The sequence below is a fragment of the Mus caroli genome, chromosome 10, assembly GCF_900094665.2.
Source record: "Mus caroli chromosome 10, CAROLI_EIJ_v1.1, whole genome shotgun sequence".
In the NCBI taxonomy this organism is placed as follows: domain Eukaryota; kingdom Metazoa; phylum Chordata; class Mammalia; order Rodentia; family Muridae; genus Mus; species Mus caroli.
In genome coordinates, this window is record NC_034579.1 from 15,735,695 (window position 1) to 15,748,488 (window position 12,794).

The following is a 12,794-nucleotide window of genomic DNA, read 5'->3' on the forward strand; positions in this document are numbered from 1 at the left end:
ATCAGTTGCTGGCGAAGGTAGGAAAGGGTCTTGGCTGCCATCAAGGTGTGTCACAGACTTCCTGTTTCATGCAAGGCCTGCTGTTGCCTCCTTCCTTCTAATTTTCATATACGTCCAGAGTAACCTGTCTAACACTAAAGTTAGAACACGGCTGAAATCAGTCCCTCATTGCATTCGATCAGGATCCTTTAATACAAAATTAATAAATATCAAATGTGCCCAGTTCTAAACCACGAAGCATAAACACAGAGCAAAACAGAAGACTTGTTTATCCTTTGAGTCTCCAAAACAAGTGCTTCCCTGACAAAGTAACTGAACAGTCACTCTTTGGACAAAGATGTTCAGTTTTCTACCAAAGTACAAATACATTTGTCCCATAAACAGGAAGAGAATTTCCTTCAAGGATAGATGGCAGCAAAATCTCAGCCTCAAACTTGTTCAATATAGTATATATAAATATTATGGGCTCCTTGACTGAGAAGAAGGTGAAGATATTTTAAAATTAGGTTTGTAAAAATTATAACTTCAAACCCTTATATTACTTGAGTTTTTAAGTTCAGCTAACATATTTTTTTCTGACTCTGTTTATGAATCCGGTAGCCTTTTACAGTCACTCCTAAGAAAGCTTCCATAATTTTCTTACTTTAAATACCTATAAATTTGAAGGTTTCGGCCTTCGTGTTTTCCAGTTTTACCCAAGGACAGAAGAGTTGTCAAGAGCTGTCGAAGATGCCATCTTCAGTCTACTTGGAAGCGACTAAGTGAGCTTTTCAGCACTTGGTAGATGCTGGCAGAAGACAGACAAAGGTCTTTTGACAGCATCAGAGAACACCATCTTGTAGCATGCTGTTCAGTGTGCTAGGTTGGGCCCCAAGCATCATGCGCTAATTCCTTTTAACGTGTTATCCTGAATGATAGCCAGGAACAACAACAACAAAGCACTAGGTAAAAATAAAGCTGTATTTATTTGAAAAGGAGAGACTTTAGGTAATAATTGATTTTAGGTCATCAGCTACAATAAGTACACCCTAACATGTGATGCTAAAAGTAGAAAACTAGATGTGTAGTACATGTGAGCTCTTTGTGCAACCTTCACAATGATCTTGCTAATTTTAAACATTTCTGAGTTTGTTTCTTATTTTAAGAAGAGTTCACTAAATATTTTGTGGCAGAGCATATTTTACTTGTATTAGAACCAGTGAGAAAATTGGAGCCAACCAGTTGAAGGTCAGGAAGGCTGGGAGCAAGACTGGCTGAACTGGCTGCTGACCCCTGTTTTTTTTTCCCACCAGTGGGACAGAAAGATGCATGTTTAAACTGCAGCAACATCTGCCACAGGTGGCTATTTCAGCCACTTCTTCCATGGCAGTAATTAGAAGAGTCTTACATCAAGAAGAATGAACTGCACCTAACCACCGGAAGCAGAGCTGACATTGCTTGGGAAGTGAAACATCTCTGCTGTCTGGAGGGAACCAGGTCGTCTTGGTGTCTGGATTCCCCGGGGATTTCTTACCAAAGTGTCATTATCAGCACTTGGTTTACCACAGGACATGGCTCTCCAGTAGCCTCTTTTCAGTTAGCGGCCCACCTTGACAAGCATGAACCCTGACCTGCAGACAATAACTATCACCCTGAGAGAAAAGAGAGGGAGCTGAAGACTGTTGGCCACATTAGTCCTTTACCACCTGAATTCCCACACTGTGCACAGCCAGAGGAGAAGGATCTGGGGGAGAAGTGGGTTACAGCGCAGGAAGCAGGCCCACTCCAGAGGCCCATTCATTCTGCAATGATTTGTATCTCTAACAAGTCCAGAGACAATGGCTGAGACGCAGGTTGAGCCCCGATTAAAGATCTATCTACTGGTTTAAATGATTACAAGAGCACCTTTCTGCCCTCATGTTTGTTGTCTTGAATTCACGAAATGGTAAGAATCACCTAGAATGGCCAACTCTACAACTCAGCCATCCCCACTTGAGACTTTCTGCCTATGACCCTTTGGTGAGCATCTATGGTGATTCCTGTCACTTTATTATGCCAACAGTCAAGGGAACGCTGATGAAGGAATAATAGTGGATATTCAGACAAGTGGATGGATTCCAATAAAATAAAAAAAAAGGAGATGGCTGAAGTAGAGGATGAGAAGGCCCCAACAGGGCCCTGGCTCGGTGTGTGCAAACTGTCTCAACAACTTAACAAGGGCTTTGTTAATCCACTACTAATCTCACGGATGGGGAGCAAAAGACTCAAAGAAATACACTCAGTTGGTGTGTTCCCAGATCAAGGCACTATACTGGAAGATCACTGATGGAACTTTAAGGCCACTTAAAGTTCACTTTCTTCTCTCTCAAAAATATCCTACTGAGAATGGTAGCTAAGTCATCTTATTATAAACCTAGTATTCCACATGTTCATAAATATCAAATTGTAGTCACTAATATTTGTCCAATGCCTTATCTTAAGGCATTATCTTTTTATATGAGTTGGAGATCTTAAACCCACTGTGAAGTTCTAGAAACACAGATTCAGAGAGGCTAGGTAGGACAGTCAACATCATGAGTTTATATTGATGGCAGAATAAATACTGATGCCTCTTAGTGTCTAGGACAATGGGCTTCTTCCAAAATGGCGTTACTGAAAGGTAAGATAGTACTCCTCTTTTCATTATATTACCTGTTTGGCCTAGAAGATGCAATTCTACAATGAAGATTTTTATTCCTTTGAATCTTAAAAGTCTCTTTAAAAATATTACAAGCCTCTACCCATCACTAGGAGTTAAAAAGAGAGGCAATACAAATGGGAGTCTATTACTATCTAAACACCCTTTCCCGGTGCGCAGCAGAGACAACATGAGAAAAGAAGCAAAGGCCAGTGAGTGAAGACAAGTCTGTGAGAGGGTAGGCAGTTCTGTGGTAAGCAGTTCTGTGGTAAGCAGTTCTGAGCTAAGAAGGTTTCTTGTTTACTCTTCTTGTGACAGCATTACTGGGAAGAAAAAAACAAATTAAGAGTAAATAGGTTTATTTGGGCTCAAATCTGAGTGTCCAGACCATCATCATATAGAAGGCATAGCTATGGAAGCATGAAGTGCTGCCACGTGCATCCATACTCAGGATGTAGAGAGGCAGAGGCTGAGATTCTGTTTGCTTTCTCTTTGCTGATCTGTCTTGGGCTCCAGTCCATAGGATAATGTTGCCCATATCCAGAGCAGGTCTTCCCACCTCACTTTAATCTTTGTGGAAATGCCTCCACAGATAGACTCAGAGCTTCCGTGGGCAACTCTAACTCTAGCTAGACTGACAGAGATGATTAACCAACATAGAGAGCATCATCATGCCAACTCCCCTTCGCCTGTGTAGTCCTCAGTGAGTACCAGCTTATTTGAACTAAACAGAAACTAATAGCGACTCTCACTGGAAGCAATCAGAAGTTAGTTTGGCCTAAATCTTCCTCTTGTGGACTAAGGAACAAAAAGACCCTATCCAGTGATGGCAGCCCAAGATTCTTCATGTGAAAATGTAATTTCAAAATGCCATCCTAACATCAAATCAAAACAGAACAAAACAAAGTGCTGTGTCAAGATGTGACCAAGTATCCAGGAGATCATGAATCTGAGCCTGTCTGATGCTTCTGACAGGTGGGATTCTGGACCCTAATTTTCTCCTGAAGATGGTCTTCCCTTCTTCCCTGCAGTATCATGGGGCTGATCCACTGACTAGAGGCTCAAGAGTAAGGCTGTTAGAAAATTGGAAAGAGAGGCAGCTAGAGAGCAGATGTTCCTGCCTTATAAATTAAGAGAAGATTATGCATGGCCAGCTGTACCGTATAAATGCCCAGTTTTTATACCACACCATGATTCTCTGTGTTTATCATATGGTCCAGCAGCTGGTCAATTCTGCCCCCGACTCCCATATATCTATTCCAATCAAGCATTGGCTGGGGATTTATTTGTGTGTACTTCTCCATTTCAGTCAGGATCCCTGCCTGCAGTGTTACCTTACAATGTGATAGGAAATGAAGCCAGCAAGCCTTTTGTCTCACAGACAGAATCTTCACTCACCTGAACATAATGATGGCTACACAGAGAGAGAGAGAGAGATCAAAGTTTTTATATATTTTATATATTACATATTTATATATTTTATATATTTTATTTATTTATTTAATACGAATATATATTTTATAGATTCAGAGGCATTGAAATAAGGTGGAAGCATTGTGGTTTGCCTTGTATAGCTAAGAAAAAGGACAAGAGGCTTCACTGTGTTTAAGAGAAACTGCTGAGCTAAATCTAAAGCTGTGCACCTTGCTACATGTATCTCCTTTGTACAGTTAATCCATTGTTCATTTGCTTGGGACCTGGATGCATGAGCCCATCTCTATGATTCAGTCAAAGGCAATGTTGTCCTTCTTCTCAAACCATCAAAGAAACTCAAAGCTAACCCAATAATCAACAACATGAAAATATTATTGACTTAAACTTAAAAGGAAGCGCTTATTTTTCTATTTCTCTGGCAAGTAGAGGGATTTTAGAGCATAAAGCAATGGAAGAGGTCATGCTGGCAAATTTTTCAATATTTTGTAGCATACATAAGGCTTTGTGAATCTTAAAATCATCATAAAGTGAATTCAAGAGGGAATGAGATGAGAACTCTGTAGCAGAGATGATAAACAGAGTTAATATTCTTAATATTTAAAGACTTAGAAATCAATAAAAATACCAGAGCAAAAACACAGGCAGTTCTTGGAAGAGGAAATTTAAACTGCCATTCATTTATATTTTTCAATTCATTAATAATTTTCAAATCTTAAAATGTCATTGTATGTATGAATTACAAAAATATCTAATTATAATATTCAGCTTGGCACAGATGGAATGAGATCAATAAATTAGGGAAGCCAGTTTAGAAACCAAATGACTTTAAAACATTCACATATTTTGATTGACTAGTAAGTAGTATTTCTGGGCTTACCAAAGGCAAAAAAAAAAAAAATTTAGCCCAGATAGAAAAGAAAGGAAATAGTTCTTTATTAATTATTATTTTGTATTATTACTACTAATAATAAAACACACAAAAGTGGAAAACATCAAAAAGTTTTTCAATTATAGGAATTTTGTAAAGCATATAAGTGTGTCCATTAGGTTATTGTATTCTCATTAAAATATTTTTCTTGGAGCTAGAGTTATACCTCAGCAGGTAAGAGGACTGGCAACTTTCTTAAGTCCCAGGTTCCATTCCCAGCACCCATTATCTATAAATCTAGTCCCAGAGAATCTATTGCCCTCTTCTGGTCTCTGTACGATACACGTGTGCACAGACATATATACAACATTACATCCATATATATATATATATATATATATATATATATATATATATATAATAAAAGTAAAAACAAAACAAAACATAAAACCAAGGATCCCAGGAGCTTGGTCACACCAGGATCTCAGGATTGCAGAGGCAGCATGACTCCCAGGAGCACTGACATACCCAGGATCTCAGGATCAAAGGATCCCAGAATCACAGGATCATAGAGATCGCTGAACTCTAAGGAGTTCTGACACAACCAGGATCAGAGGAAGGACAGGCCCCAGCCAGATATAGCAAGATCAGGTAGCACTAGAAATAATCAGGTGGCAGAAGGCAAGCACAAGAACATAAGCAAGAGAAACCAAAGTTACTTGGCATCATCAGAACCCAATTCTCCCACCATCGCAAGTCCTGGTTACACCATCAAACCAGAAATGCAAGATTTGGATCTAAAATCACTGCTCATGATAGTGATAGAGGACTTTAAGAAGGACATAAAGAACTCCCTTAAAGAAATACAGGAGAACACAGGTAAACAGCTAGAAGCCCTTAAAGAGGAAACACAAAAACCCCTTAAAGAATTATAGGAAACACAATCAAAGAGGTGAAGGAAATGAATAAAACCACTTCAAGAACTAAAAATGGAAGTAGAAACAATAAAGACATCACAAAAGGAGACAAACCTAGAGTTAGAAAACCTAGAAAGGAGATCAGGATTCAGAGATGCAAGCATCACCAACAGAATACAATAGATGGAAGAAAGAATCTCAGGTGCAGAAGATACCATAGAAAGCATGGACACAACAATCGAAGAAAATTTGAAATGCAAAAAGATCCTAACACAAAACATCCAGGAAATTCAGGATACAATGAGTTGAGCAAACTTGAGGATAATAGGTATAGACGAGAAGGATGATTTACAACTTAAAGGGCCAGTAAATATCTTCAACAAAATTATAGAAGAAAACTTCCCCAGCCTAAAGAAAGAGATGCCCATGAACATACAAGAAGCCTACAGAACTCCAAATAGACTGGACCAGAAAAGAAATTCTTCCTGTCACATAATAATCAAAACAATAAATGCACTAAACAAAGAAAGTAGTAAGGGAAAAAGATCAAATAACATATTAAGGCAGACCTATCATAATTACACCAGACTACACACCAGAGCCCATGAAAGCTAGAAGATCCTGGGCAGATCTCATACAGACCCTAAGAGAAAACAAATGCCAGTCCAGGCTACTATACCCAGCAAAACTCTTAATTACCTTAGATAGAGAAACCAAGATATTCCATGACAAAACCAAGTTTACACAATATCTTTCCATAAATCCAACCCCTCAAAGGATAATAGACCGAAAACACCAACACAAGGAGGGAAACTACACCCTAGAAAAAGCAAGAAAGTAATCTTTCAACAAACCCAAAAGAAGATAGCCACACAAAAAGAATTCCACCTCTAGCAACAAAATAACAGGAAGTAACAATCACTTTTCCTTTATATCTCTTAACATCAATAGACTCAATTCCCCAAAAAGACATAGACTAACAGACTGTATACTTAAACAGGACCCAACATTTTGCTGCATACAGGAAACTCATCTCAGTGACAAAGGCAGGCACTACCTCAGAATAAAAGGTTGGAAAACAATTTTTCAAGCAAATGGTCTTGAAAATCCAGCTGGAGTAACTATTCTAATATCAAATAAAATCAATTTTCAACCAAAAGTTATCAAAAAAGATAAGGAAGGACACTTCACACTGGTCAAAGGAAAAAAATCTACCAAGATGAATTCTCAATCCTGAATATCTATGCTCCAAATGCAAGGGCATCCACATTCATTAAAGAAACTTTACTGAAGCTCAAAGCACACATACATGGTACCCCTTCCAAAATTGATCATATAATTGTTCACAAAACAGGTCTCAATAGATACAAGAAGATGGAAATAATCCCATGCACCCTATCAGATCACCACAGACTAAAACTTGTCTTAAATACCAACAAAAACAACAGAAAACACACATACACATGGAAGCTCAACAACTCTCTATTCAATGATAACTTGGTTGAGGAAGAAAGAAAGAAAGAAATTAAAGGCTTTTTAGAATTTAATGAAAATGAAGACACATCATACCAAAACTTATGGTACATAAGAGATCAGTCCTAAGAGAAAATCAACAAGATAGATAAACCCTTTGCCAGACTAACCAGAGGACACAGAGACAGTATCCAAATAAATAAAATCAGACATGAAAAAGTAGATATAACAATGAAATATATCTTAAAGTAATTATTCTGTTTGTTGAATATTAACAGTTGAAAATATTAAAATCATGTTTTACAAACGTCATGGAAATGTTATTGATAATTTTCTCACTGTGCTTGAAATTAGCATTTTTTTTTTTTTTGGTTTTTCAAGACAAGGTTTCTTAGCAGTTTCTTAATGTTTAACTTCTAAGAGTTTTTGCTATTTTGAAATTCTTGAAATATACTTACTGATAAAAATAATTTCTCTCCTGGAAACACTGATAATCTTTTTTAAGTAAACTATTAGACAATGTACACAGATATACTATGCATTTAAATATTCTCTCACTATGTCAGGTGGTATCATATAAGGGCTTTTGAATATATTTCTTAATTACTCGTCTTTAATATTTTATGCTCTTTTATTATGCTTAGCCCCAAAACATATTTTATATGTTTTGAAACAATTTAGTATTCAACATTAGATATAGGATCCTCAGTCATGGATAGTATTAAGTATTCATTAATAGTATTTTTAGGGTTTGAAGGGATATGAGTATAAAAGTTGAGCAATTTTTATGAATTATTTTATTCTCAAAATAATCAATATTATTAATATGTTTGATGTATAAAATGTATTTAAATAAGAAAAATAAGAAAAAATAAAAATACAGTATAAAAATTGAAAAAAAAAGAAAAGAAAATATGAAACCATATGATCTCAGAAGAACTTGTAGTGACAGGAGTGGATGCACATTGTTTTGTCTGACTTCATGTGACAGCTTTTTCATGGACACTCATCTGTGGGTGTGTTATCTGGTAAAGCTCTCATCTGTGCCTGACATGTAAGGATTCCTTTTTTGGATCTTAAGTATTACTTTCATTCTCCGTTGATCTTTGAAATAACTCCCTGAACTTGGCTTACATTTCTGTGCTTCACCAAAGAGTAAGCCTAGATTCCCTGAGTTCAGCTTCCAGGGCACTGATCTGGGCTCTAGTTTAAATGCAGATTGACCAAGCTTCACAGCCACGCTCTGGCCAATGCATCACACTGCCACATGGTTGAAAGCCTACAGAGTGAGTTCCAGGACAGCCAGGGCTACACAGAGAAACCCTGTCTCAAACAAAACAAAACAAAACAAAAGGTTGAAAGATTCAAGAATAGTCACCACACTTGGCCAAATGCTTCTTTAAGAAGCTGTTGCCTGGGGCTGACTGAGGGAATGGCCAACCAATAACCCACCCAACGTGAAACCCATCCCATGGTCAAGCACCAATCTGTGACATTATTAATGACACTATGTTAATGCTTGCAGACAGGAGCCCAGCATAACTGTCCTCTGAGAGGCTCTACACAGCAATTAACTGAAACAGACACAACAGTTACCCACAGCCAAACATTGGATGGAGGTCGGGGACGCTTTTGCGAAAAGGATTGAAGTCCCTGAAGGGGACAGGAACCCCATAGGAAGACCAACAGAGACAACTAACCTAGACCCCTGGGAGCTCTCAGAGACTGAGTCACCAATCAAAGAACACACATAGGCTGAAACAAGGACCCAGCATGTACAGAGCAGACGTTCAGCCCAGTCTTCATGCGAGCCCCACAACTGGAGCAGAGGCTCTCCCTAAAGCTGTAACCTGACTGTGGTATCGGTTCACCAACAGGGCTGTCTTGTCTGGCCTCAGTGGGAGAGGATGTGCCTAATATGGCAGAGACTTGATGTTCCAGGGTTGGTGGAGATACAAGGGGTGGGGAGAACCCTCTCAGGGGAGCAGGGGAGGCCCGCTTTGGGATTCTTATTTTTCTGTTGGCTTGGCTTGTCCAACTTCAATAGGATGGTTTTGTTTTATCTTCTTATATTTTATTTTGTTGTTACCTCTTAGAAACCTGTTCTTTTCTGATGAGAGACAGAAAGGGAAAGGGTGTGGGTGGGAGAGGAAGTGAGGAGGAGGAGCTGGCAGTGGGAGAGGGAGGAGAAAGGATATTCAGATTCTACTGCATGGGAAACCAATCTGTGTTTCGTAAGAGGGGAACATTCATAGGTTGCCATTCTAACTTTCAAGGTGACAATACTAGGAAGTGGAACTGTGCGTTGCTATGGTAATCATACCTGAGAGAGACAGAAGAGGAAAGGCTAATTTTGGTCATGGTTTCAGAAGTTCATCATTTCTAGGCCCCAGATGCTTGAGCAGAAATTATGCATCGAGATTGGTGAAACCGACTCAGCCGCATCATGGTTGACTAGGCAGCAGAGAGAAAGCGGGATCAGAGCCAGAGGTTGGTTATCATCTTCCAAGGCCCGCCCCCAGTGAGTTAATTCTGCCAATCTGGGTCCACATCCTAAAGGCATTTCACATTCTCCCAAATAGAGCTACTAGCTGGGGGATAAGCAAATCCCCGGGCTGTGGAGGACATTGAAGATTCACACTTAGCCAGGATACTGCAGAGACCCTTAGAGAATGGAGAAGGAGCTTTCATCAATGAAATTAATACTCTTACCAAAGAGTCAAAAGAGAGAATTTTCATCTTTCTACCCTCTGAGAATGACACAGCAAGAAAGTGCTACCCAGGAACCAGGACATGGCCTCTCAGCAGACTCAAAACCTCTCCAATCCCTAGAGCTGTGTGTGTGTGGGGGGGGAGGGGGGGTGTATTTTAGAAGCCACTAAGGCTGTGGTATTTTATTATTAAGTCTCAGCTAACACAAGTACTTTTATGAGGACAAACTAGTATTATTCTGAGTATTTCTCTCACCATTTCATACAGAATTGCAAGCTACTTCAAACTCTCAGATATACTATAAAAAGTGGTATCTTTTGAGAGTTTTTACATTAACTTTTGCATGTAAAATCTTGGTAGACGGTCACTTCTATTGAGGACCACACCATCCATGTGGCATTGTCTTCTTCTAAGAACATTGTATGTGCTGATGGGTACCTGTCTGAAGCCACTGGAGCACACTACAGAAAACCCAGGCAACCTCTTGCTGTGATACTGTAGCATGCCTTGCTAAAAAGAAGCCAAAATTTGTAGGGCAGACTTCATTACACAAAGTATTTTAGTTGTTTTTTTATTTTCCCTGTTTCCTTCTGCTGAACTCTAGCTTCACAAAATGTAAATGTGTCTTTGTAGCTATCATCAACTAGCTGGAAGGCAATGCTTTTGAATCCAGATGGTTAAAGCACTGCTTCTTGGTCAAGATGTCTTGATCAACTGTTCTTTTCCTAGAGTCTCAGCCACACCTACAAATAAATGTTTGGTTGGGGGTGAGGGGCGAAGCTGCTGCCAGCTCCTTGGAGCCTCGTGGTTTTTAACTTAAACTGTGGAACAAGCCTGCTCACTATGACTTTGTCATGAGATGGATACATTAAAATCTTAGTGTTGTTTCGCATTTCTTAAAAGAAAAAAGATCATGCTGACAATATTTACTTGCCAGTGTGTGTGTGAGTATATACATATACATATACATATACATATACATATACATATACATATACATACACATACACATACACATACACATACACATACACATACACATACACATACACATACACATATATAAATACAGGAGTAAAAATTAGAATCAGGACTTCTTTGCTCTGCTTTTGTTTTTTCTACTAAGAAACTCTGATATCTGGAGGTAAGTTATGCCTATAAACCACTGATCCAAACATCCAAATCTGGACCCTGAAGTTTGACTGAGCCAGTGCTGTTAGATACCCCAGCTGTTAACTACACAGACTACAAAAAGAGAGATCTCAAAATGGCTCATCAAGTGACTTATAAATATTAGTTATGCAAGAAGTAGTAGTTTGTGAATTTTTTCCTATGACATTATGATGCTAGATCTACTCTCTTTATTAAATACTAGTACCTTCATTTTTCTTTATTTAGTTTTTAACCATATTCCAGTCACACATCAGGATGGAGGTATGCATGTTAGTGTTGGTAGATGAAGGCTCACTAGTATTTTCTCTAGTATAGAGAGGATTTATATAAGGCTATAAAAGTGAGTTTGAAAATATTTAACTAAAATATACTATTACACATTATTTTTCAAGGAAATAGTTTTAAAAAGCAAAAGTGTTTGAACTAAGTCCTTCATTTTATCATCTCATTTAAACTGGTAGCTATTCTACAAACACATCTATAAACACCAGTTTGGAATCATGGGTCTTGAATCAGAAGCATCTTGATGAATGCAAAACTATAGACACAAACAAAGCAATTCCTAAACACATTAAGACATAGGTAACCCCAAACAGTCAGCCAAGTAGCTTAAAATAGTGATAACATGAGAAACATCACCTTGGTTCTATATAGTTGGGCACCATTGTGATTTTTAAGGCTTTAGATTTTGCTGCTAATAAAAACTATAAGTGGATTTCCCTTGCCACCAATCACTTCAGCTCAGATCCACTTCTCCAACAAACATAATTATAAGTATAATCGCATGATTTACAAGGTGGGCTGTCATCAACCTAGAATACAGATGATGCAAACATCTTTTCATAATAGGATGTGACACGCCCATGGCTAGCCACACTAGACAATCTTTGTTCCACCTAATCTCGTCTAGGGAGCAGACATGCTAGGAAAATGGGTGCTCTCTTCGAGAACACTGTCAGGCTGGTGTTAGATCAAGAAATAATATTCATTTGGAGAAACAAGTGCAGCCGGTTGGAAGTTGATTGGTGTTTTGAGGCAGTAGTTTGGTATTAGTTGAAGGTTTGGAGCCACAGTGGGCTATTTGAAAAACGGATGACATTTAACTTCAGAAACAGAGCAAATGACCCTTCTAGTGTCATCTAATATCGGCCATCAGATGCAGTGTAGCAGCCATGTTAGAAGCCTTTGGTGATTTATGCTAAGGACTCTATGTTTTAGTAAAGAAGAGTCTGTATATGCCCGTGAGTATACAGTGCGCCCACTGTCTCATCCCCAGGGATTTCAGAGGTATTTACATTTCCTGTTGTTTAGGTTTAAGGGATGAAGTCACTGGTCCAAGAGGAAACACAGCTTGAGAGCAACAGCCTTCAAAGCTGGAAGGAAAAGAAGCCAAGCCCTAGTGAGTGTTTCCGCGCAGCTCATGGCTTCCCAGATATTCTCAGACACCCTTTGTACTGGCTATTATTGTGTCAACTTGACACAGCTGGAGTTATCACAGAGAAAGGAGCTTCAGTTGAGGAAATGCCTCCATGAGATCCAACTGTAAGGCATTTTCTCAATT